Raw genomic sequence first — 26,322 nt, forward strand, 5'->3', positions numbered from 1 at the left:
AGCTTGAGCTTGAGCTAGCTAGCTTGAGCTTGAGCTAGCTAGCTTGAGCTTGAGCTAGCTAGCAAGCTTGTGCTTGAGCTAGCTAGCTAGCTTGAGCTTGAGCTTGAGCTAGCTGGCTTGAGCTTGAGCTAGCTAGCTTGAGCTTGAGCTAGCTAGCTTGAGCTTGAGCTAGCTAGCTAGCTTGAACTTGAGCTAGCTAGCTAGCTTGAGCTTGAGCTAGCTAGCTAGCTTGAGCTTGAGCTAGCTAGCTAGCTTGAGCTTGAGCTTGAGCTAGCTAGCTTGAGCTTGAGCTTGAGCTAGCTAGCTAGCTGGAGCTTGAGCTAGCTAGCTTGAGCTTGAGCTAGCTAGCTTGAGCTTGAGCTAGCTAGCTAGCTTGAGCTTGAGCTAGCTAGCTAGCTTGAACTTGAGCTAGCTAGCTAGCTTGAGTTTGAGCTAGCTAGCTTGAGCTTGAGCTAGCTAGCTTGAGCTTGAGCTAGCTAGCTAGCTTGAACTTGAGCTAGCTAGCTAGCTTGAGCTTGAGCTAGCTAGCTAGCTTGAGCTTGAGCTAGCTAGCTAGCTTGAGCTTGAGCTTGAGCTAGCTAGCTTGAGCTTGAGCTTGAGCTAGCTAGCTAGCTTGAGCTTGAGCTAGCTAGCTTGAGCTTGAGCTAGCTAGCTTGAGCTTGAGCTAGCTAGCTAGCTTGAGCTTGAGCTAGCTAGCTAGCTTGAACTTGAGCTAGCTAGCTAGCTTGAGCTTGAGCTAGCTAGCTAGCTTGAGCTAGCTAGCTAGCTTGAGCTTGAGCTTGAGCTTGAGCTAGCTAGCTTGAGCTTGAGCTAGCTAGCTAGCTTGAGCTTGAGCTAGCTAGCCAGCTTGAGCTTGAGCTAGCTAGCTAGCTTGAGCTTGAGCTTGAGCTAGCTAGCTTGAGCTTGAGCTTGAGCTAGCTAGCTAGCTTGAGCTTGAGCTAGCTAGCTAGCTTGAGCTTGAGCTTGAGCTAGCTAGCTTGAGCTTGAGCTTGAGCTAGCTAGCTAGCTTGAGCTTGAGCTAGCTAGCTTGAGCTTGAGCTAGCTAGCTTGAGATTGAGCTAGCTAGCTAGCTTGTGCTTGAGCTAGCTAGCTAGCTTGAGCTTGAGCTTGAGCTAGCTGGCTTGAGCTTGAGCTAGCTAGCTTGAGCTTGAGCTAGCTAGCTTGAGCTTGAGCTAGCTAGCTAGCTTGAACTTGAGCTAGCTAGCTAGCTTGAGCTTGAGCTTGAGCTAGCTAGCTAGCTTGAGCTTGAGCTAGCTAGCTAGCTTGAGCTTGAGCTTGAGCTAGCTAGCTTGAGCTTGAGCTTGAGCTAGCTAGCTAGCTTGAGCTTGAGCTAGCTAGCTTGAGCTTGAGCTAGCTAGCTTGAGCTTGAGCTAGCTAGCTAGCTTGAGCTTGAGCTAGCTAGCTAGCTTGAACTTGAGCTAGCTAGCTAGCTTGAGCTTGAGCTAGCTAGCTAGCTTGAGCTAGCTAGCTAGCTTGAGCTTGAGCTTGAGCTTGAGCTAGCTAGCTTGAGCTTGAGCTAGCTAGCTAGCTTGAGCTTGAGCTAGCTAGCTAGCTTGAGCTTGAGCTAGCTAGCTAGCTTGAGCTTGAGCTTGAGCTAGCTAGCTTGAGCTTGAGCTTGAGCTAGCTAGCTAGCTTGAGCTTGAGCTAGCTAGCTTGAGCTTGAGCTAGCTAGCTTGAGCTTGAGCTAGCTAGCTAGCTTGAGCTTGAGCTAGCTAGCTAGCTTGAGCTTGAGCTAGCTGGCTTGAGCTTGAGCTAGATAGCTTGAGCTTGAGCTAGCTAGCTAGCTTGAGCTAGCTAGCTAGAGCTCGACCTATGAAAAGCTGCGCAAACACTTATTCTATAATAATTGCGAAAATTAAAAATTTCACAAGTGAAAAGCTGCATAAACAGTAATTCTATGTGTGGGGCATTATTAGGGGGAGGTGTCTTGTCAAAATATGGCTGGACTAAAGACCTCAACCCAGATAGGGTGGAAGGCCCTATGATCGGTCTGTTACTAATCGGTGACCGATAAAGACCTGACCAAGGCCTGTAGTAAGCTTGGTTAGGCATTACAGGAGATAACACTAAGACCGAGGGGTCTTAGAGAGCCCTCTAGCGGGGCGAATAGAGCTAGATCGAGCCTTGGGAAAGCTAGATCGAGCAGGACTGAAGCTAAAGGATAGACCGAGAGGTCTGTCTGGTCCTCCTAGAGAGGCCAAGAGAAAGTACGAGAAGCCAACTAAAGCTTGATCGGGCCTTCAGCAAGCACGACCGAGCTGTACCGGAGCTAACACTAAGACCGAGGGGTCTTAGAGAGCCCTCTAGCGGGGCGAATAGAGCTAGATCGAGCCTTGGGAAAGCTAGATCGAGCAGGACTGAAGCTAAACGATAGACCGAGAGGTCTGTCTGGTCCTCCTAGAGAGGCCAAGAGAAAAAACGAGAAGCTAACTAAAGCTTGATCGGGCCTTCAGCAAGCACGACCGAGCTGTACCGGAGCTAACACTAAGACCGAGGGGTCTTAGAGAGCCCTCTAGCGGGGCGAATAGAGCTTGATCAAGCCTTGGGCAAGCTAGATCGAGCAGGACTGAAGCTAAGCAAGAGACCGAGAGGTCTGTCTGGTCCTCCTAGAGAGGCCAAGAGAAAGTACGAGAAGCCAACTAAAGCTTGATCGGGCCTTCAGCAAGCACGACCGAGCTGTACCGGAGCTAACACTAAGACCGAGGGGTCTTAGAGAGCCCTCTAGCGGGGCGAATAGAGCTAGATCGAGCCTTGGGAAAGCTAGATCGAGCAGGACTGAAGCTAAACGATAGACCGAGAGGTCTGTCTGGTCCTCCTAGAGAGGCCAAGAGAAAGTACGAGAAGCTAACTAAAGCTTGATCGCGCCTTCAGCAAGCACGATTGAGCAAGACCGGAGCTAACACTAAGACCGAAGTGTCTTAGAGAGCCCTCTGGTGGGGCGAATAGAGCTAGATCGAGCCTTGGGAAAGCTAGATCGAGTAAGATTGAAGCTGAAAGAGTGTCAGAGGAGCAAATGAACCTCCAAAAAGTGAAAATCAAATTTTAGAAAAAACACAAGTTAAATACTGCATGGACAGTATTTCTATGTGTGGGGCATTATTAGGGGGAGGTGTCTTGTCAAAATATGGCTGGACTAAAGACCTCAACCCGGATAGGGTGGAAGGCCCCATGATCGGTCTGTTACTAATCGGTGACCGATAAAGACCTGACCAAGGCCTGTAGTAAGCTTGGTTAGGCATTACAGGAGTTAACACTAAGACCGAGGGGTCTTAGAGAGCCCTCTAGCGGGGCGAATAGAGCTAGATCGAGCCTTGGGAAAGCTAGATCGAGCAGGACTGAAGCTAAGCAAGAGACCGAAAGGTCTGTCTGGTCCTCCTAGAGAGGCCAAGAGAAAGTACGAGAAGCTAACTAAAGCTTGATCAGGCCTTCAGCAAGCACGACCGAGCTGTACCGGAGCTAACACTAAGACCGAGGGGTCTTAGAGAGCCCTCTAGCAGGGCGAATAGATCTAGATCGAGCCTTGGGAAAGCTAGATCGAGCAGGACTGAAGCTAAACGATAGACCGAGAGGTCTGTCTGGTCCTCCTAGAGAGGCCAAGAGAAAGTACGAGAAGCTAACTAAAGCTTGATCGGGCCTTCAGCAAGCACGACCGAGCTGTACCGGAGCTAACACTAAGACCGAGGGGTCTTAGAGAGCCCTCTAGCAGGGCGAATAGAGCTAGATCGAGCCTTGGGAAAGCTAGATCAAGCAGGACTGAAGCTAAACGATAGACCGAGAGGTCTGTCTGGTCCTCCTATAGAGGCCAAGAGAAAGTACGAGAATCTAACTAAAGCTTGATCGGGCCTTCAGCAAGCACGACCGAGCTGTACCGGAGCTAACACTAAGACCGAGGGGTCTTAGAGAGCCCTCTAGCAGGGCGAATAGAGCTAGATCGAGCCTTGGGAAAGCTAGATCGAGCAGGACTGAAGCTAAACGATAGACCGAGAGGTCTGTCTGGTCCTCCTAGAGAGGCCAAGAGGAAGTACGAGAAGCTAACTAAAGCTTGATCGCGCCTTCAGCAAGCACGATTGAGCAAGACCGGAGCTAACACTAAGACCGAAGTGTCTTAGAGAGCCCTCTAGTGGGGCGAATAGAGCTAGATCGAGCCTTGGGAAAGCTAGATCGAGTAAGATTGAAGCTGAAAGAGTGTCAGAGGAGCAAATGAACCTCCAAAAAGTGAAAATCAAATTTTAGAAAAAAACACAAGTTAAATACTGCATGGACAGTAATTCTATGTGTGGGGCATTATTAGGGAGAGGTGTCTTGTCAAAATATGGCTGGACTAAAGACCTCAACCCGGATAGGGTGGAAGGCCCTATGATTGGTCTGTTACTAATCGGTGACCGATAAAGACCTGACCAAGGCCTGTAGTAAGCTTGGTTAGGCATTACAGAAGATAACACTAAGACCGAGGGGTCTTAGAGAGCCCTCTAGCGGGGCGAATAGAGCTTGATCAAGCCTTGGGCAAGCTAGATCGAGCAGGACTGAAGCTAAACGATAGACCGAGAGGTCTGTCTGGTCCTCCTAGAGAGGCCAAGAGAAAGTACGAGAATCTAACTAAAGCTGGGTCGGGCCTTCAGCAAGCACGACCGAGCAGTACCGGAGCTAACACTAAGACCGAGGGGTCTTAGAGAGCCCTCTAGTGGGGCGAATAGAGCTAGATCGAGCCTTGGGAAAGCTAGATCGAGCAGGACTGAAGCTAAACGATAAACCGAAAGGTCTGACGGGTCCTCATAAGAGGCATGGAGAAAGATCTGATACTAAAGTACCTCTCGGAAGTAATAAAATATGCCTGATGAAGCCGGGTATGATGTTTGTTGTTTGATGGCATTCATCGATTAGGTCTGGTGGATTCCCCATTACTCCGAGTGGTACTAGTAGAGGCTCCTACAGGGGTGAGCAAAGCGAGATCAAGCCTTAGGCAAGCTAGATCGAGCAGAACTGAAGCTGAAAAGCAAAATAAATGACAGGTCTGTCCAAATCAATAAACTTGAAATCCAGTGTGGTCACCACGGGTCACGAGGTGAATTCCTAGCGATTGTCTGCTGAACGTATAGGAAGGCCCGAAACGAACGATAATTTCATTGCACAGTGGAGATACTATACGTTCAGGAGTAGCATACATCGGGTTTGATCTATGATCATGTCTGGTCTCCGAGGATCCACCGGGTTACCAACTGGCACCGCTGTACTGGGTGTAAAACTGGGCCACCTGAAGTCCCGGGTGTAAAACTAGGTGCCTCTGTGCCAAAGTAGCGGCTTGCGTAGTGCATTATGCCTCCGGCTTGCGAAATGGTTATAAGCAATAACAACAGGACGCCGCGGGGTGTTCACTTAAAGGAGTAACGTTCTCTCAAGGGAGGGGATCTAAAAATCTTGATAAAACATTTATTCTATGCAAAATTTGTGCGCAAATTTTGCAAAGTAAAAAGCTGCACTGTAGCAAATTCTATGTGTGTAGCATTATTAGGGAAGTGTTGTTTGATGGCACCTCTCTACTTGATGCACCAAAGAACTACCTTGATGGCTCATGACCGCTGGTAATCTGTCGTCGCTAGTAGTTCGGAACTGAGAACAAATATGTTCGCAAATTACAACAATTATACAGCATATTGCTGAATAAAGCAGAACCGAATAATACTCAGTGACTTTACACCAAGACTGACTAATGTCTGGATTGTATCGTCCTACTCGAGTAAGGCGAAGAAAAGCTAGAAAGATACGCTTTTCACAAAGCAGGCTTAATGCATGCAAACCAAGGAGGAAGGAGTGATGCCCCTCCTTATAATAAGCAGAACCAAATAAAGAACAGACAGCATCATCTGTACAGTGACCAAGAAGAGGTGAAACTTCTGTATGTGAAAAGGCAATTTGAGCGAGATTTATTAGCAGACTAGTATTATGTTGTTTCTAGTAGGCGAAAGCCGAAACATCAACATGTGAAAATCTGATATTAAATCCTCAATCATTTTCCCTAGTATTATACAGCTATGAGTAACCTTAATTGGACACGGCAATTATTGCTGACCGGTGAAACTTTCGCATGGGAAAGACACACACACTTCTTGACAAAGCAATAAGTATTATGCTGTTTCTAGTACGCGAAAGCAGAAACATCAGCATGTGAAAGTTGTGAAGTTGAAGAATTTTTGTGTTGAGTACGATGTTGTTACTAGTAACCATGTCGACAGCTGAGAACTGTTCTCTAACCAATAGAAGGTGAAACTTCTGTATGTGAAAAGGCAATTTGAGCGAGATTTCTTAGCAGACTAGTATTATGTTGTTTCTAGTAGGCGAAAGCCGAAACATCAACATGTGAAAATCTGATATTAAATCCTCAATCATTTTCCCTAGTATTATACAGCTACTAGTAGCCGTAATTGGTCAGGGAAACATTGTTGACCGGTGAAACTTCACATGGGAAAGACACACAAATTACTTGACAAAACAATAAGTATTATGCTGTTTCTAGTATGCGAAAGCAGAAACATCAGCATGTGAAAGTTGTGAAGTTGAAAAGTTTTTGTGTTGAGTACGGTGTTGTTACTAGTAACCATGTCGACAGCTGGAAAGCTGTTCTCTAACCAATAAAAGGTAAAACTTCTGTATCTGAAGAGGCGGCGTGATTGAGATTTTTAACAGACTAGTATTATGTTGTTTCTAGTAGGCGAGAGCCGAAACATCGACATGTGAACATCTGGTTTTTAAATCATGAGTCAATTCTCCCTAGTATGATACAGTTGTTAGCCGGTATTGGTAACAGTAGAACAGAGATTTGGAGGGCAAAACCTGCTCATGGGAAATGCTCACAGAGCGCTGTCTACCAGTACACATAGTATTATGCTGTTTCTAGTACGCGCGAGCCGAAACATCAGCATGTGAAATGTGTAATCGTGGGTAACTCTAAGTGTGTAGAGTACTGTGTAGTAACTAGTAGCCATGCCAAAGCATGCATTGAAACTCTTCGTGATTTAAAAAGCTCAAAGCAAGATTGACGAGGCCGCAAGGCTATGTCTTTCTAAATTCGAACAAATCGAAAGATTGTTCAAAGTACAATTAAACTGATTGATCCTGTCAGTTGCCATATGCTTGTCTGAAAGACTAAGCCATGCATGTGCAAGCGAAGCTTGAAAAAGTGGAACCGCGAATGGCTCATTAAATCAGTTACTATCTATTAGTTGATTTGCAAGCTAAATGAATAACTGCGGTAACCCTGCAGCTAATGCATGCTGATTGTCCGACACTGTCGGAGACTTTTACAAGACTACACCGGGTGATTTGCTAAGTACAGACACATCCCGTGATGAGTCCTAGTAACTGAAAGATCCCAGATAGCTTCGGCTTGGGGACGGAACTTCCGAATTTCTGACCTATCAACCTATGATGGTAGTGTAACGGACTACCATGGTTGTGACGGGTAACGGGGAATCAGGGTTCGATTCCGGAGAGGGAGCCTTAGAAACGGCTACCACATCCAAGGAAGGCAGCAGGCACGCAAATTACCCACTCTCCGCACGAGGAGGTAGTGACTAGAAATAATGATATGAACCTTTATGGTTTGTAATCAGAATGGAATGGACTTAAAAGCTCCATTGATGAACGAGTAGAGGGCAAGTCTGGTGCCAGCAGCCGCGGTAATACCAGCCTCTACAAGCGTATGCAATAGTTGCTGCGTTTAAAAAGCTCATAGTTGGATCTGTTTGAGTAGAACGGCAACATGGTCTTCAGTTAAATCTGTTGACTCGTTCCGCTCATCCTTCGCATCGAAGAAATAGTTTGCACTTAAATGTGACGAACTGTGGAAACGGTGTTTTCACCCTGAGAAAATTAGAGTGTTCAAAGCATCCTTTGGGATCGAATAATAAAGCATGGAATAATGGAGAATGACCCGCTACTCGATTGATGCCGGTTGGCTGAGTGCGGTAATGATTGAAAGGAACAGACGGGGGCATTTGTATTGCTACGTTAGAGGTGAAATTCTTGGATCGTGGCAAGACAAACTACTGCGAAAGCATTTGCCAAGAATGTTTTCATTAATCAAGAACGAAAGTCAGAGTATTGAAGAGGATTAGATACCCTCGTAATTCTGACCATAAACTATACCAACCTACAATTTGTCAAAGTCGATCTTGACTTGGCAAGAGATTAACCGGGAAACCAAAGTTTATTGGTTCCGGGGGAAGTATGGTTGCAAAATCGAAACTTAAAGGAATTGACGGAAGGGCACCACCAGGAGTGGAGCCTGCGGCTTAATTTGACTCAACACGGGAAAACTCACCCGGTCCAGACATCTTAAGGATTGACAGATTGAATATCTTTCATGATTATATGGGCGGTGGTGCATGGCCGTTCTTAGTTAGTGGAGTGATCTGTCTGGTTAATTCCGATAACGAACGAGATCTTCTCCATCTAAATAATGAAATTCACTATATGTGAATTCAAACACTTCTTAGAGGAACTATGCGGAATTAAATACCGCAGATGAAGTGAGGCTATAACAGGTCTGTGATGCCCTTAGATGTTCTGGACTGCACGCGCGCTACACTGTGTACTTTTAGATTGAGTACTCAGCCCTTGGTCCGAAATGGACTGGGCAATCAGAGAAAAGTACAGCGCTTCAAGGGGATCGTCTGTTGTAACTTGCAGACGTGAACCAGGAATTCCTGGTACTTATGAGTCAACAACTCATAGGGATTACGTCCCTGCCCTTTGTACACACCGCCCGTCGCTACTACTGATTGGATAGTTAAGCAAGAATTGCAAATTCCTACTGTTGGGACTTCGGTCTCCGGCAACGGGATGAAGCGGATCGAGCTTAATTGTCTAGAGGAAGTAAAAGTCGTAACAAGGTTTCCGTAGGGGAACCTGCGGAAGGATCAGTGATTGATTCCTTCGGGCATGGCTGCTGGTAGAGGCCATGTCTGTAGTGCGCATGACGCTCTGTCGCTAGAGATTGCTTGGCAACCAATCTCGAATTATGTATCGAGCTCAAAAACTACTTGTGTGGATACATAGTTCAGCAGTCATGGCAAGGGACTGCTTAAAGGGAGACTAGTTAGCAAAAGCAGCCTAGCAGAACTGCAGCTATCTAGATCTCAGAAGCTGGGTTATAGAAGCCCAGCTATAGACTTGTGAATGAGAAAGGCCTAAAAAGGTCCACAAGTCGCGTGGTTAGAACCGACACGCAAAAATCCCAGCGAGTGACAGAGCGTTGCGCTGTTCAGTGGGAAAGAGTTGAGCTACTCGGGGCGCCCACTGAACTTGCTCCGAGCCAAAGGCTCGAAAAAACACAGCTTAGCCTCAGATCCTTTACATAGAAGGCTAGCTAAAATAAACTTACCTTGGACGAGGGTAAAGTTTAGTCAGTTCTTAGGGGAGAGTAATCCACAGCTTCTCGCCCTCTGAACATTCTCCCAGATATGTAGGTCTGGGAGAGTCTCCTCCTGTTCTTCGGAATCTGGAGGTAGACAAAGACAGTACGATACGATCTTGCATCGGGATGACTAACCGATAATGATCATAATCTGACAATTTTTCCGGCTTGAGGCACCGGAGTCAGATTAAAGACACATACTGAACTAAAGGCGTATGTGCAAAGCTTGTCGGAGTGTAGAGAGTCAAGCTGAGTTGACTCGTCACGTGGTGATGACAACAGCCATGTGCAAAACACTCACAACTTTATCGTCTATGTGGAAAAGGTTGCTAACAGCGCTCTCTATGAGAGGCCCTCGCATATAACTATACGAGGAAAAGGCGATAGAGTTGTTTGAATGTGGGGCAGGTTCATCGACAAGCTAAGTTGATCACATTCTTGTTGTGGCATCCTACTAGAATTGGTCACGGTCTGCACCAACTCTCCCCAAGTTGGCCAGACTTAAAACTAGAAATAAGGTTTGCAGCTATGTGAACCTAGAAACTGTAAAGGAGTTGAAAGAACTTAAAGGAATTGAAAGAGGCCTTGAGGTATATCCTCTTGGTAAAGACCCACAAAAGCTCACAAAAGTGGCTTCGAAGGGCAAAACTGGTTCATCCAAAACAATTGGAGAGCTTAAAGCAGAACCAATTCGAATGAAACACTATTGGTGAAACTTCATCATGAGAACGTCACAAGCTGATCACGCTCTATGATATGACTAGTATTATGTTGCTTCTAGTAGGCTAAGCGCAAGCCGAAACATCAACATGTGAAAGTCGTAGAATTTTGCAATCAAACTGTGGCTAGTACTGTGATGTTACTAGTAACCTGGTGTTCCGTCATATGGCCAAGAGAGCATTTGAAGGCGAAACTTCTGCATGGGAAAGCTGCATCATGATCAAAATTTTATATCGAGTATTATGTTGACGTTAGTAGGCCTTGGCCGAAAACGCAGCATGTGAAAGGTATAGATAAAAGTTATTGTTGCAGTCAGTACTGTGTAGTTACTAGTAGCTGGATTTAAGCTCAAAATGAGACACTGTTGGTGAAACTTCATCATGAGAATGTCACAAGCTGATCAAGCTCTATGATATGACTAGTATTATGTTGCTTCTAGTAGGCTAAGCGCAAGCCGAAACATCAACATGTGAAAGTCGTAGAATTTTGCGATCAAATTGTGGCTAGTACTGTGATGTTACTAGTAACCTTGTGTTACGTCATATGGCCAAGAGAGCATTTGAAGGCGAAACTTCTGCATGGGGAAGCTGCATCATGAACAAAAGTTTATATCGAGTATTATGTTGACATTAGTAGGCCCTGGCCGAAAGCGCAGCATGTGAAAGGTATAGATAAAAGTTATCGTTGCAGTCAGTACTGTGTAGTTACTAGTAGCTGGATTTAAGCTCGAAATGAGACACTGTTGGTGAAACTTCATCATGAGAACGTCACAAGCTGATCACGCTCCATGATATGACTAGTATTATGTTGCTTCTAGTAGGCTAAGCGCAAGCCGAAACATCAACATGTGAAAGTCGTAGAATTTTGCGATCAAATTGTGGCTAGTACTGTGATGTTACTAGTAACCTTGTGTTACGTCATATGGCCAAGAGAGCATTTGAAGGCGAAACTTCTGCATGGGGAAGCTGCATCATGAACAAAAGTTTATATCGAGTATTATGTTGACGTTAGTAGGCCCTGGCCGAAAGCGCAGCATGTGAAAGGTATAGATAAAAGTTAGCGTTGCAGTCAGTACTGTGTAGTTACTAGTAGCTGGATTTAAGCTCGAAATGAGACACTGTTGGTGAAACTTCATCATGAGAACGTCACAAGCTGATCACGCTCTATGATATGACTAGTATTATGTTGCTTCTAGTAGGCTAAGCGCAAGCCGAAACATCAACATGTGAAAGTCGTAGAATTTTGCAATCAAACTGTGGCTAGTACTGTGATGTTACTAGTAACCTTTTCTTACGTCATATGGCCAAGAGAGCATTTGAAGGCGAAACTTCTGCATGGGGAAGCTGCATCATGAACAAAAGTTTATATCGAGTATTATGTTGACGTTAGTAGGCCCTGGCCGAAAGCGCAGCATGTGAAAGGTATAGATAAAAGTTATCGTTGCAGTCAGTACTGTGTAGTTACTAGTAGCTGGATTTAAGCTCGAAGTGAGACACTGTTGGTGAAACTTCATCATGAGAACGTCACAAGCTGATCACGCTCTATGATATGACTAGTATTATGTTGCTTATAGTAGGCTAAGCGCAAGCCGAAACATCAACATGTGAAAGTCGTAGAATTTTGCGATCAAATTGTGGCTAGTACTGTGATGTTACTAGTAACCTTGTGTTACGTCATATGGCCAAGAGAGCATTTGAAGGCGAAACTTCTGCATGGGGAAGCTGCATCATGAACAAAAGTTTATATCGAGTATTATGTTGACGTTAGTAGGCCCTGGCCGAAAGCGCAGCATGTGAAAGGTATAGATAAAAGTTAGCGTTGCAGTCAGTACTGTGTAGTTACTAGTAGCTGGATTTAAGCTCGAAATGAGACACTGTTGGTGAAACTTCATCATGAGAACGTCACAAGCTGATCACGCTCTATGATATGACTAGTATTATGTTGCTTCTAGTAGGCTAAGCGCAAGCCGAAACATCAACATGTGAAAGTCGTAGAATTTTGCAATCAAACTGTGGCTAGTACTGTGATGTTACTAGTAACCTTTTCTTACGTCATATGGCCAAGAGAGCATTTGAAGGCGAAACTTCTGCATGGGGAAGCTGCATCATGAACAAAAGTTTATATCGAGTATTATGTTGACGTTAGTAGGCCCTGGCCGAAAGCGCAGCATGTGAAAGGTATAGATAAAAGTTATCGTTGCAGTCAGTACTGTGTAGTTACTAGTAGCTGGATTTAAGCTCGAAGTGAGACACTGTTGGTGAAACTTCATCATGAGAACGTCACAAGCTGATCACGCTCTATGATATGACTAGTATTATGTTGCTTATAGTAGGCTAAGCGCAAGCCGAAACATCAACATGTGAAAGTCGTAGAATTTTGCGATCAAACTGTGGCTAGTACTTTGATGATGCTTGTAGCCAACCGAATTGGTTGAAAAGCCCAATAAGTAAGCTAACTTGGGAGAGCTTGTTGGAAACCAAATGCTACTAGATTGGTCCAAATACATCCTTCAACAGGGGATCACTTGGCTCGCTTTACGAAGAGGAGCACAGCTATATGTGTTAATTCGGTATGAATCGCAAGATTTGTTTACCGACCTCTCTAACGCAAAAGGCGGTCTCGGCTTCGGCTGTTGACTGCGTCCGATTCAGGGTTATATAACTCTCGATTGAACACATTGATGTTCTATTGTTGGTGCTTCCAATAAAATTGGAACACTTAAAGCAGAACCGATTCAAATAATAGCATTCTGATCAATGATTGCATTCCTTGATCAAGAACTGCTGGAGTCATTGTGATGGCGAATTTTCTTCATAAGAAAATTGCAAAGAGACGGAACTTAATGAGACTAGTATTATGTTGTTTCTAGTAAGCGGAAGCTGAAACAGCAACATGTGAAAATCAAGTTTTGTTCAATGATCTCGAGGCGATAAGTACTATGAAGCAACTAGTAGCCTAAGCATGACTCAGATTTGAGACAGTCAAAAAGACTGGCGAAACTTCTTCACATGAAAGTTACATAGAGAACTACAAATGTATACAGCGAGTATTATGTTGTTTCTAGTAGGCGAAAGCTGAAACATCAACATGTGAAAGTTGTCTGCAAACTGTAGAACGATATGTGATTAGTACTGTGCTGTTACTAGTAGCCAGTCTGACTGTAGAAGCCAAGACAAAGGGAAACTAATGCATCTGAAAAGGACAAGTTATGGAAAGGTATGCACGATAAGTATTATGTTGTTTCTAGTAAGCGGCAGCTGAAACATCAACATGTGAACGTCGTTGTGTACAGTAACCTAGAACTATATAGTCCTTAGTAACGTGCATTTACTAGTACCTGTAATTGGTATTCAGACTCAGGCAGTTTGGAATAGTTTGGCAAAGATGCACCAGAGAAAACTGGGATTTGATACAGAAATTGTTGAATACAAGTATTATGCTGCTTCTAGTAGGTTGAATCCGAAACATCAGCATGTGAAAATTGAAAACATTTCTGGTTCGAATTGTCACAAGTATTTGGTGATCTGAGTAGCCAAACTCACTACAACGCCAATTGAAGGCAAAAATTCTCAACGGGAAAAGCTATTCTCATTGAATGAGCTAACAAGACGAGTATTATGTTGCTTCTAGTAGGCGAAAGCCAAAACATCAACATGTGAAAGTCTTGCTGAACAAATTTAATGTTGTTGAGCTCAGTACCGTGTGAATTAGTAGCCATAATTGGCGAGCGAAAATTGAACTGGCGAAACTTCGTCTTTGGAAAATTGCAGATGCCGAGCACTTATTTTGCAACGAGTATTATGTTGACTGTAGTAAGCGAAAGCCGAAACAGCAACATGTGAAAGCTGTTGAAATTTGTGGTCATTTTGCAATAAGTACAAGGAGTGTAACTAGTAGCCAGGTCAAAATTTGGGATAAGAATGAGCAAAAATTCTGCATGAGAACAGTTGAAATTATGAAACTAAATTACAAAGACTAGTATTATGTTGTTTCGAGTACGCGAAAGCGGAAACATCAACATGTGAACGTTTGTAACGAAGTTTCGTTAATTTTCAGCCTAGTACTGAGCAAGAACGAGTAGCCTCATCTCCAATCCCACGCAAAATGTAGTGAAATATGTGAGTGAACCTTATTCACGGTGAGGGTTTCCCGAGGTCTGTATTGCAGCGAGTATTATGTTGCTTCTAGTAAGCGAAAGCTGAAACAACAACATTTGAAAGTTGGAATTAATGACTGAATGGAAACTTCGACCTGTGTTTGATAGTAGTAGCGAACAAAACTGCTGAATCGGTTTCTGTCTCATATTGGTCAGTGAACCAATTAAGAGACAATCAACTACATAACCTGAATTGGGCGAGAGAACCCCCTTAACTTAAGCATATCAGTAAGGGGAGGAAAAGAAATCAACTGAGAATCCCTTAGTAATGGCGAATGAACAGGGAAAAGCTCATCGGGAAGAGAAATGGCAACATTTCTCGGTGTCCGGTATGGTTTGATGCTAGACTGGTGAATTTGTCCTGATGTCTACTGGAAAGTAGCATCAAAGAAGGTGAAAATCCTGTAAAGGTCATTTTCGATACCAGTCATAATGGCTCATTCCTATGAGTAGAGTTGTTTGAAAGTGCAACTCGAAGCTGGAGATATGTCTCTCCAAAAGCTAATTATAAAGCGAGACCGATAGTAAACAAGTACCGTGAGGGAAAGTTGAAAAGCACTCTGAAGAGAGAGTGAAAAGTACGTGAAACTGTTGAAGGGGAACTGGAGTGAGCGTTACCATACTCAATGCCTTGATATTATATTCTCGGCTACCGAGTAGTGTAGTTGTCGTCTTTTGGCAAATCTTGTTAATGAATCGAGCAGAAGTTTTCCTCGGAATTCTTCTTGTTGATTCTAAACAAAATGAGATAAATTGATCTTGATTGCCTGTCTGACCTCAACTTCCTATTCAATGCTCTCTACAGCCCGTCTTGAAACACGGACCAAGGAGTGTGAGTTGCTTGCAAGTGTTGTCGCTCATTGAAAGCGCACACGCGAAATGAAAGTGAACAGTGTAATTTTTATGAATTGCACTACTTTGTGTGGTGAGGGCGCCGATTCGGTGTCCCGCAACCACGGACGGTTTTGCTCTTATTGCATGACTGATCCAGAGCAAGTAGCACACGACCCGAAAGATGGTGATCTATGCTTGGGCAGGGCGAAGCCACGGGAAACCATGGTGGAAGCCCGAAGCGGTTCTGACGTGCAAATCGATCGTCTGACCTGAGCATAGGGGCGAAAGACTAATCGAACCATCTAGTAGCTGGTTTCCTCCGAAGTTTCCCTCAGGATAGCAAAAGCTTGAGCAAGATTGAAAAATCTTCGCAAAGCAATTTCATCGGTTAAAGCGAATGATTAGAGGAATGGGGGAAAATTTTTCCTTCACCTATTCTCAAACTATAAATCGGTGAGATGTCCTTGTGACTTAATTGCACTTGGACTATGAATGCAAGCCTTTTTGTGGGCCGCTTTTGGTAAGCAGAACCGGCGATGTGGGATGAACCAAAAGTTGGGTTAAGGCGCCTAACTACTTGCTCATGAGTCACCACAAAAGGTGTTGATTGATACTGACAGCAGGACGGTGGTCATGGAAGTTGAAATCCGCTAAGGAGTGTGTAACAACTCACCTGCCGAATCAATCAGCCCTGAAAATGGATGGCACTAGAGCTCGTGGCCTATACCCAACCATGAATATCAATATCTAACGCAAGTTAGATTAGAGAAAAAGAGCCTCACCAGCTCAAAAATGATATTCATGTGTAGGAGGACACATTGATTGCGCTAAAGTATGCACGCAAGTGTATGCGCGAAGCGATCAATGGAGCAGATCTTGGTGGAAGTAGCAAGTACTCAAATGAGAACTTTGAGGACTGAAGCGGGAAAGGCTTTCATGTGAACAGCGTTTGCACATGAGTTAGTCGATTCTAAAAGACAGGCTAATGCCAAAGTCTTGAATAGTGGTTTCTTGAAAACTGCTGAGTCTCGAAAGAGCATCGGGTTAAAATTCCCGAACTTACTCTCCTGGCATTGAGACGGCAACGTCATTGAGGTCGAACTTTGTCATTGGGACCTTGGGGAAGAGTTATCTTTTCTTTATAACACGTTGTAGAGTCCTTGGAATTGATTCAATCAGAGATAAGGCTCGAAGCGTGCAAGAGCACAGCAGCATTTGCTGTGTCCCAATTGTTCCTGGTGGCACATAAAAGTTTGGCTTAGCAGATGTCAGGAGAGTGAATCGTACCGATTACCGCATCAGGTCCCCAAGGTGAAAAGCCTCTGGTCTTGGAACAGTGTAGATAAGGGAAGTCGGCAAAATAGATCCGTACCTTCGGAAGAAGGATTGGCTCTGAGGAGTGGGTGTAACAAGCCTTTAGTTTGACGCTTCGGTCTGCTAAAGCGTGCGATGGCCTTCGGGTTGTTGGCGTTTGGTTTGACTGCTAGCTGATATGCTTTAGGTCTATTCTGTTGCACAAAAAACACTCGAACTCTGAACTGGTTCGGACAAGGGGAATCCGACTGTTTAATTAAAACAAAGCATTGCGATGGCTGGTGAAACGGTGTTGACGCAATGTGATTTCTGCCCAGTGCTCTGAATGTCAAAGTGAAGAAATTCAAATAAGCGCGGGTAAACGGCGGGAGTAACTATGACTCTCTTAAGGTAGCCAAATGCCTCGTCATCTAATTAGTGACGCGCATGAATGGATTAACGAGATTCCTACTGTCCCTATCTACTATCCAGCGAAACCACAGCTTTGGGAACGGGCAAAGCTAAATCAGTGGGGAAAGAAGACCCTGTTGAGCTTGACTCTAGTCTGACTTTGTGAAGTGGCTCGAAAGGTGTAGAATAAGTGGGAGAAAACTTCGGTTTTCGTCAGTGAAATACCACTACTTTCGGTGTCACTTTACTAATCCAGTCAAAAAGTAAAGGCACATTTGAATAAAATGGCCTAATTAAAGCGAAAAATCGCAAAACTGCACCATGCCTGGCATCGGAGTAGTTAGATTGAACCCACCTGGAGACAGGGTCAGGTTGGGAGTTTGACTGGGGCGGTACATCTGTAAAATGATAACGCAGGTGTCCTAAGGCTGACTCAGTGGGGACAGAAACCTCACGTAGAGCAAAAAGGCAAATGTCAGCTTGAACTAGATTTTCAGTATGATTACAGACTGCGAAAGCATGGCCTATCGATCCTTTTACTAATGGCCTTAAAGACTTTAAACAAGAGGTGTCAGAAAAGTTACCACAGGGATAACCTGGCTTGTGGCGGCCAAGCGTTCATAGCGACGTCGCTTTTGATCCTTCGATGTCGGCTCTTCCTATCATTGCGAAGCAGAATTCGCAAAGTGTTGGATTGTTCACCCACTAACAGGGAACGTGAGCTGGGTTTAGACCGTCGTGAGACAGGTTAGTTTTACCCTGTTGATGAATTGAAACTAAATAGAGGTCTATGACTTCTATATTTGATCTATGCTACAGTAATCACACTTAGTACGAGAGGAAACCGTGTGTTCAAGCCTCTGGTGTCAACGTCTGACTGAAAAGTCGGGTGTGAAGCTACGCTTGTTGGATTATGACTGAACGCCTCTAAGTCAGGACCCATACTGTGTGAGCATAGATTATGACTCTATCTGCACCTTGCAATCAACTCATACTTTTGAGTTCTTCACTAGCCAACAAGCACCGTAACATACTTCGGAGCGTACGGCAAATGGTGTCAGATAGTAAGTCGACCCCCCATAGATGATGGGTATGCCTGGGCATGCTGTAAGTAACCGAGTGGCTTACGCTACGAGGTGCTGAGGCATTGTCCGCAGGTGGGGTTGGGTGTCCTTACCCAAATCCCCTAGTGTCTCCGCCCTCTGGGTTGGAGATGCTAAACGGTGGTGCATGATATAGATATTGCTAGCCTTCGGGTTGGTGATATAGATAGACTAGAAGATAGTCTCTCGGTGGTGCATGATATAAATATTGCTAGCCTTCGGGTTGGTGATATAGATAGACTAGAAGATAGTCTCTCGGTGGTGCATGATATAAATATTGCTAGCCTCGGGCTGGTGATATAGATAGACTAGAAGATAGTCTCTCGGTGGTGCATGATATAAATATTGCTAGCCTTCGGGTTGGTGATATAGATAGACTAGAAGATAGTCTCTCGGTGGTGCATGATATAAATATTGCTAGCCTTCGGGCTGGTGATATAGATAGACTAGAAGATAGTCTCTCGGTGGTGCATGATATAAATATTGCTAGCCTTCGGGCTGGTGATATAGATAGACTAGAAGATAGTCTCTCGGTGGTGCATGATGTAAATATTGCTAGCCTTCGGGCTGGTGATATAGATAGACTAGAAGATAGTCTCTCGGTGGTGCATGATATAAATATTGCTAGCCTTCGGGCTGGTGGTATAGATAGACTAGAAAGATAGTCTCTCGGTGGTGCATGATATGGACCTCGCTACTCATTTGAGTTAGGAAGAAGGAAGATCAAAATTCTGCAGAGAGTTTTATTCTATGTTGATCTATGCTGTGCGAAACCATGTCTACTGCCTTGCAATCAACTCATACTTTTGAGTTCTTCTCTAGCCAATAAGCACCGTAACATAATTCGGAGTGTACGGCAAACGGTGGTTGACATTTGGTGAAAATTCCAGTGTCGTGTTACGGCACTGGGAAAGAACTTGAACTTGTGCTCAGGCAACCAAGCAGCCAAGGTTGTGCGGTGTCTTGCTACAAATGTTCGGTTGTGTTCTAAATTAGCTGAAGTAAGCTGAAGCATCGCTTTGCTGTCTGAAAGTGTTGCCTCGTCATCTATGCGCTCCCAAATGGCCTAACACTGGCAGCCAATCAGAGTGCGAGAAAAGCGCTCCCAAATGGCCTAACACTGGCAGCCAATCAGAGTGCGAGAAAAGCGCTCCCAAATGGCCTAACACTGGCAGCCAATCAGAGTGCGAGAAAAGCGCTCCCAAATGGCCTAACAGTGGCAGCCAATCAGAGTGCGAGAAAAGCGCTCCCAAATGGCCTAACAGTGGCAGCCAATCAGAGTGCGAGAAAAGCGCTCCCAAATGGCCTAACAGTGGCAGCCAATCAGAGTGCGAAAAAGCGCTCCCAAATGGCCTAACAGTGGCAGCCAATCAGAGTGCGAGAAAAGCGCTCCCAAATGGCCTAACAGTGGCAGCCAATCAGAGTGCGAGAAAAGCGCTCCCAAATGGCCTAACAGTGGCAGCCAATCAGAGTGCGAGAAAAGCGCTCCCAAATGGCCTAACAGTGGCAGCCAATCAGAGTGCGAGAAAAGCGCTCCCAAATGGCCTAACAGTGGCAGCCAATCAGAGTGCGAGAAAAGCGCTCCCAAATGGCCTAACAGTGGCAGCCAATCAGAGTGCGAGAAAAGCGCTCCCAAATGGCCTAACAGTGGCAGCCAATCAGAGTGCGAGAAAAGCGCTCCCAAATGGCCTAACAGTGGCAGCCAATCAGAGTGCGAGAAAAGCGCTCCCAAATGGCCTAACAGTGGCAGCCAATCAGAGTGCGAGAAAAGCGCTCCCAAATGGCCTAACAGTGGCAGCCAATCAGAGTGCGAGAAAAGCGCTCCCAAATGGCCTAACAGTGGCAGCCAATCAGAGTGCGAGAAAAGCGCTCCCAAATGGCCTAACAGTGGCAGCCAATCAGAGTGCGAGAAAAGCGCTCCCAAATGGCCTAACAGTGGCAGCCAATCAGAGTGCGAGAAAAGCGCTCCCAAATGGCCTAACAGTGGCAGCCAATCAGAGTGCGAGAAAAGCGCTCCCAAATGGCCTAACAGTGGCAGCCAATCAGAGTGCGAGAAAAGCGCTCCCAAATGGCCTAACAGTGGCAGCCAATCAGAGTGCGAGAAAAGCGCTCCCAAATGGCCTAACAGTGGCAGCCAATCAGAGTGCGAGAAAAGCGCTCCCAAATGGCCTAACAGTGGCAGCCAATCAGAGTGCGAGAAAAGCGCTCCCAAATGGCCTAACAGTGGCAGCCAATCAGAGTGCGAGAAAAGCGCTCCCAAATGGCCTAACAGTGGCAGCCAATCAGAGTGCGAGAAAAGCGCTCCCAAATGGCCTAACAGTGGCAGCCAATCAGAGTGCGAGAAAAGCGCTCCCAAATGGCCTAACAGTGGCAGCCAATCAGAGTGCGAGAAAAGCGCTCCCAAATGGCCTAACAGTGGCAGCCAATCAGAGTGCGAGAAAAGCGCTCCCAAATGGCCTAACAGTGGCAGCCAATCAGAGTGCGAGAAAAGCGCTCCCAAATGGCCTAACAGTGGCAGCCAATCAGAGTGCGAGAAAAGCGCTCCCAAATGGCCTAACAGTGGCAGCCAGCTAGAGCTAGCTTAAGTTAGCTTGGGTTAGCTTGAGTTAGCTTTAATTAGCTTTAATTAGCTTAAGCTAGCTTAAGTTAGCTTGGGTTAGCTTGAGTTAGCTTGAGCTAGCTTGAGTTAGCTTGAATTAGCTTGAGTTAGCTTGAATTAGCTTGAGTTAGCTTGAGTTAGCTTGAATTAGCTTGAGTTAGCTTGAGTTAGCTCGGGTTAGCTTGAGTTTGACTTCATTAACCCAAGTTAGCTTGGGTTAACTTCATTAAGTTAGCTTGAACTAGCTTGAGTTAGCTTGAGTTAGCTTGAGTTAGCTTGAGTTAGCTTGAGTTAGCTTGTCTTAGCTTTAGCTAGCTTGAGTTAGCTTGAACTAGCTTTAGCTACCTTGAGTTAGCTTGAGTTAGCTCGGGTTAGCTTGAGTTAGCTTGAGTTAGCTTGAGTTAGCTTTAGCTAGCTTGAGTTAGCTTGAGTTAGCTTGAGTTAGCTTGAGTTAGCTTGAATTAGCTTGAGTTAGCTTGAGTTAGCTTTAGCTAGCTTGGGTTAGCTTGAGCTAGCTTGAGTTAGCTCGGGTTAGCTTGAGTTAGCTTGAGTTAGCTTTAGCTAGCTTGAGTTAGCTTGAGTTAGCTTGAGTTAGCTTGAGTTAGCTTTAGCTAGCTTGAGTTAGCTTGAACTAGCTTGAGTTAGCTTGAGCTAGCTTGAGTTAGCTTGAGTTAGCTTGAGTTAGCTTTAGCTAGCTTGAGTTAGCTTGAACTAGCTTTAGTTAGCTTGAGTTAGCTTGAGTTAGCTTGAGTTAGCTTGAGTTAGCTTGTCTTAGCTTTAGCTAGCTTGAGTTAGCTTGAACTAGCTTTAGCTACCTTGAGTTAGCTTGAGTTAGCTCGGGTTAGCTTGAGTTAGCTTGAGTTAGCTTGAGTTAGCTTTAGCTAGCTTGAGTTAGCTTGAGTTAGCTTGAGTTAGCTTGAACTAGCTTGAGTTAGCTTGAGTTAGCTTGAGTTAGCTTGAGTTAGCTTGAGTTAGCTTGAGTTAGCTTGTCTTAGCTTTAGCTAGCTTGAGTTAGCTTGAACTAGCTTTAGCTACCTTGAGTTAGCTTGAGTTAGCTCGGGTTAGCTTGAGTTAGCTTGAGTTAGCTTGAGTTAGCTTTAGCTAGCTTGAGTTAGCTTGAGTTAGCTTGAGTTAGCTTGAGTTAGCTTGAATTAGCTTGAGTTAGCTTGAGTTAGCTTTAGCTAGCTTGGGTTAGCTTGAGCTAGCTTGAGTTAGCTCGGGTTAGCTTGAGTTAGCTTGAGTTAGCTTTAGCTAGCTTGAGTTAGCTTGAGTTAGCTTGAGTTAGCTTGAGTTAGCTTAGCTAGCTTGAGTTAGCTTTGAACTAGCTTGAGTTAGCTTGAGCTAGCTTGAGTTAGCTTGAGTTAGCTTGAGTTAGCTTTAGCTAGCTTGAGTTAGCTTGAACTAGCTTTAGTTAGCTTGAGTTAGCTTGAGTTAGCTTGAGTTAGCTTGAGTTAGCTTGTCTTAGCTTTAGCTAGCTTGAGTTAGCTTGAACTAGCTTTAGCTACCTTGAGTTAGCTTGAGTTAGCTCGGGTTAGCTTGAGTTAGCTTGAGTTAGCTTGAGTTAGCTTTAGCTAGCTTGAGTTAGCTTGAGTTAGCTTGAGTTAGCTTGAACTAGCTTGAGTTAGCTTGAGTTAGCTTGAGTTAGCTTGAGTTAGCTTGAGTTAGCTTGAGTTAGCTTGTCTTAGCTTTAGCTAGCTTGAGTTAGCTTGAACTAGCTTTAGCTACCTTGAGTTAGCTTGAGTTAGCTCGGGTTAGCTTGAGTTAGCTTGAGTTAGCTTGAGTTAGCTTTAGCTAGCTTGAGTTAGCTTGAGTTAGCTTGAGTTAGCTTGAGTTAGCTTGAATTAGCTTGAGTTAGCTTGAGTTAGCTTTAGCTAGCTTGGGTTAGCTTGAGCTAGCTTGAGTTAGCTCGGGTTAGCTTGAGTTAGCTTGAGTTAGCTTTAGCTAGCTTGAGTTAGCTTGAGTTAGCTTGAGTTAGCTTGAGTTAGCTTTAGCTAGCTTGAGTTAGCTTGAACTAGCTTGAGTTAGCTTGAGCTAGCTTGAGTTAGCTTGAGTTAGCTTGAGTTAGCTTTAGCTAGCTTGAGTTAGCTTGAACTAGCTTGAGTTAGCTTGAGTTAGCTTGAGTTAGCTTGTCTTAGCTTTAGCTAGCTTGAGCTAGCTTGAACTAGCTTTAGCTACCTTGAGTTAGCTTGAGTTAGCTCGGGTTAGCTTGAGTTAGCTTGAGTTAGCTTGAGTTAGCTTTAGCTAGCTTGAGTTAGCTTGAGTTAGCTTGAGTTAGCTTGAACTAGCTTGAGTTAGCTTGAGTTAGCTTGAGTTAGCTTGAGTTAGCTTGAGTTAGCTTGTCTTAGCTTTAGCTAGCTTGAGTTAGCTTGAACTAGCTTTAGCTACCTTGAGTTAGCTTGAGTTAGCTCGGGTTAGCTTGAGTTAGCTTGAGTTAGCTTGAGTTAGCTTTAGCTAGCTTGAGTTAGCTTGAGTTAGCTTGAGTTAGCTTGAGTTAGCTTGAATTAGCTTGAGTTAGCTTGAGTTAGCTTTAGCTAGCTTGGGTTAGCTTGAGCTAGCTTGAGTTAGCTCGGGTTAGCTTGAGTTAGCTTGAGTTAGCTTTAGCTAGCTTGAGTTAGGCTTGAGTTAGCTTGAGTTAGCTTGAGTTAGCTTTAGCTAGCTTGAGTTAGCTTGAACTAGCTTGAGTTAGCTTGAGCTAGCTTGAGTTAGCTTGAGTTAGCTTGAGTTAGCTTTAGCTAGCTTGAGTTAGCTTGAACTAGCTTGAGTTAGCTTGAGCTAGCTTGAGTTAGCTTGAGTTAGCTTGAGTTAGCTTTAGCTAGCTTGAGTTAGCTTGAACTAGCTTGAGTTAGCTTGAGTTAGCTTGAGTTAGCTTGAGTTAGCTTGTCTTAGCTTTAGCTAGCTTGAGCTAGCTTGAACTAGCTTTAGCTACCTTGAGTTAGCTTGAGTTAGCTCGGGTTAGCTTGAGTTAGCTTGAGTTAGCTTGAGTTAGCTTGAGCTAGCTTGAGTTAGCTTGAGTTAGCTTGAGTTAGCTTTAGCTAGCTTGAGTTAGCTTGAACTAGCTTGAGTTAGCTTGAGCTAGCTTGAGTTAGCTTGAGTTAGCTTGAGTTAGCTTTAGCTAGCTTGAGTTAGCTTGAACTAGCTTGAGTTAGCTTGAGTTAGCTTGAGTTAGCTTGAGTTAGCTTGTCTTAGCTTTAGCTAGCTTGAGCTAGCTTGAACTAGCTTTAGCTACCTTGAGTTAGCTTGAGTTAGCTCGGGTTAGCTTGAGTTAGCTTGAGTTAGCTTGAGTTAGCTTTAGCTAGCTTGAGTTAGCTTGAGTTAGCTTGAGTTAGCTTGAACTAGCTTGAGTTAGCTTGAGTTAGCTTGAGTTAGCTTGAGTTAGCTTGAGTTAGCTTGAGTTAGCTTGTCTTAGCTTTAGCTAGCTTGAGTTAGCTTGAACTAGCTTTAGCTACCTTGAGTTAGCTTGAGTTAGCTCGGGTTAGCTTGAGTTAGCTTGAGTTAGCTTGAGTTAGCTTTAGCTAGCTTGAGTTAGCTTGAGTTAGCTTGAGTTAGCTTGAGTTAGCTTGAATTAGCTTGAGTTAGCTTGAGTTAGCTTTAGCTAGCTTGGGTTAGCTTGAGCTAGCTTGAGTTAGCTCGGGTTAGCTTGAGTTAGCTTGAGTTAGCTTTAGCTAGCTTGAGTTAGCTTGAGTTAGCTTGAGTTAGCTTGAGTTAGCTTTAGCTAGCTTGAGTTAGCTTGAACTAGCTTGAGTTAGCTTGAGCTAGCTTGAGTTAGCTTGAGTTAGCTTGAGTTAGCTTTAGCTAGCTTGAGTTAGCTTGAACTAGCTTTAGTTAGCTTGAGTTAGCTTGAGTTAGCTTGAGTTAGCTTGAGTTAGCTTGTCTTAGCTTTAGCTAGCTTGAGTTAGCTTGAACTAGCTTTAGCTACCTTGAGTTAGCTTGAGTTAGCTCGGGTTAGCTTGAGTTAGCTTGAGTTAGCTTGAGTTAGCTTTAGCTAGCTTGAGTTAGCTTGAGTTAGCTTGAGTTAGCTTGAGTTAGCTTGAGTTAGCTTGAGTTAGCTTGTCTTAGCTTTAGCTAGCTTGAGTTAGCTTGAACTAGCTTTAGCTACCTTGAGTTAGCTTGAGTTAGCTCGGGTTAGCTTGAGTTAGCTTGAGTTAGCTTGAGTTAGCTTTAGCTAGCTTGAGTTAGCTTGAGTTAGCTTGAGTTTAGCTTGAGTTAGCTTGAATTAGCTTGAGTTAGCTTGAGTTAGCTTTAGCTAGCTTGGGTTAGCTTGAGCTAGCTTGAGTTAGCTCGGGTTAGCTTGAGTTAGCTTGAGTTAGCTTTAGCTAGCTTGAGTTAGCTTGAGTTAGCTTGAGTTAGCTTGAGTTAGCTTTAGCTAGCTTGAGTTAGCTTGAACTAGCTTGAGTTAGCTTGAGCTAGCTTGAGTTAGCTTGAGTTAGCTTGAGTTAGCTTTAGCTAGCTTGAGTTAGCTTGAACTAGCTTTAGTTAGCTTGAGTTAGCTTGAGTTAGCTTTAGCTAGCTTGGGTTAGCTTGAGCTAGCTTGAGTTAGCTCGGGTTAGCTTGAGTTAGCTTGAGTTAGCTTTAGCTAGCTTGAGTTAGCTTGAGTTAGCTTGAGTTAGCTTGAGTTAGCTTTAGCTAGCTTGAGTTAGCTTGAACTAGCTTGAGTTAGCTTGAGCTAGCTTGAGTTAGCTTGAGTTAGCTTGAGTTAGCTTTAGCTAGCTTGAGTTAGCTTGAACTAGCTTTAGTTAGCTTGAGTTAGCTTGAGTTAGCTTGAGTTAGCTTGAGTTAGCTTGTCTTAGCTTTAGCTAGCTTGAGTTAGCTTGAACTAGCTTTAGCTACCTTGAGTTAGCTTGAGTTAGCTCGGGTTAGCTTGAGTTAGCTTGAGTTAGCTTGAGTTAGCTTTAGCTAGCTTGAGTTAGCTTGAGTTAGCTTGAGTTAGCTTGAGTTAGCTTGAGTTAGCTTGAGTTAGCTTGTCTTAGCTTTAGCTAGCTTGAGTTAGCTTGAACTAGCTTTAGCTACCTTGAGTTAGCTTGAGTTAGCTCGGGTTAGCTTGAGTTAGCTTGAGTTAGCTTGAGTTAGCTTTAGCTAGCTTGAGTTAGCTTGAGTTAGCTTGAGTTAGCTTGAGTTAGCTTGAATTAGCTTGAGTTAGCTTGAGTTAGCTTTAGCTAGCTTGGGTTAGCTTGAGCTAGCTTGAGTTAGCTCGGGTTAGCTTGAGTTAGCTTGAGTTAGCTTTAGCTAGCTTGAGTTAGCTTGAGTTAGCTTGAGTTAGCTTGAGTTAGCTTTAGCTAGCTTGAGTTAGCTTGAACTAGCTTGAGTTAGCTTGAGCTAGCTTGAGTTAGCTTGAGTTAGCTTGAGTTAGCTTTAGCTAGCTTGAGTTAGCTTGAACTAGCTTGAGTTAGCTTGAGTTAGCTTGAGTTAGCTTGTCTTAGCTTTAGCTAGCTTGAGCTAGCTTGAACTAGCTTTAGCTACCTTGAGTTAGCTTGAGTTAGCTCGGGTTAGCTTGAGTTAGCTTGAGTTAGCTTGAGTTAGCTTTAGCTAGCTTGAGTTAGCTTGAGTTAGCTTGAGTTAGCTTGAACTAGCTTGAGTTAGCTTGAGTTAGCTTGAGTTAGCTTGAGTTAGCTTGAGTTAGCTTGTCTTAGCTTTAGCTAGCTTGAGTTAGCTTGAACTAGCTTTAGCTACCTTGAGTTAGCTTGAGTTAGCTCGGGTTAGCTTGAGTTAGCTTGAGTTAGCTTGAGTTAGCTTTAGCTAGCTTGAGTTAGCTTGAGTTAGCTTGAGTTAGCTTGAGTTAGCTTGAATTAGCTTGAGT

At 44.3% G+C, this 26,322-nt stretch overlaps 1 non-coding gene and 1 pseudogene across 1 annotated transcript; both read left to right on the plus strand.

The window, feature by feature from the left end:
• The first annotated feature begins 12,636 nt into the window (after nt 1-12,636).
• LOC142357940 (5.8S ribosomal RNA) lies at nt 12,637-12,788 on the plus strand (annotated as a pseudogene).
• Nucleotides 12,789-14,471: 1,683 nt separating this feature from the next.
• Nucleotides 14,472-17,994, plus strand: LOC142357941 (large subunit ribosomal RNA). Its single transcript, XR_012761730.1, has one exon. It is a non-coding gene; the product is annotated as a large subunit ribosomal RNA (ribosomal RNA).
• The last annotated feature ends 8,328 nt before the right edge of the window (nt 17,995-26,322 follow it).

This window comes from Convolutriloba macropyga, unplaced genomic scaffold (assembly GCF_964194025.1).
Source record: "Convolutriloba macropyga unplaced genomic scaffold, txConMacr16.3 SCAFFOLD_3237, whole genome shotgun sequence".
In the NCBI taxonomy this organism is placed as follows: Eukaryota; Metazoa; Xenacoelomorpha; order Acoela; family Convolutidae; genus Convolutriloba; species Convolutriloba macropyga.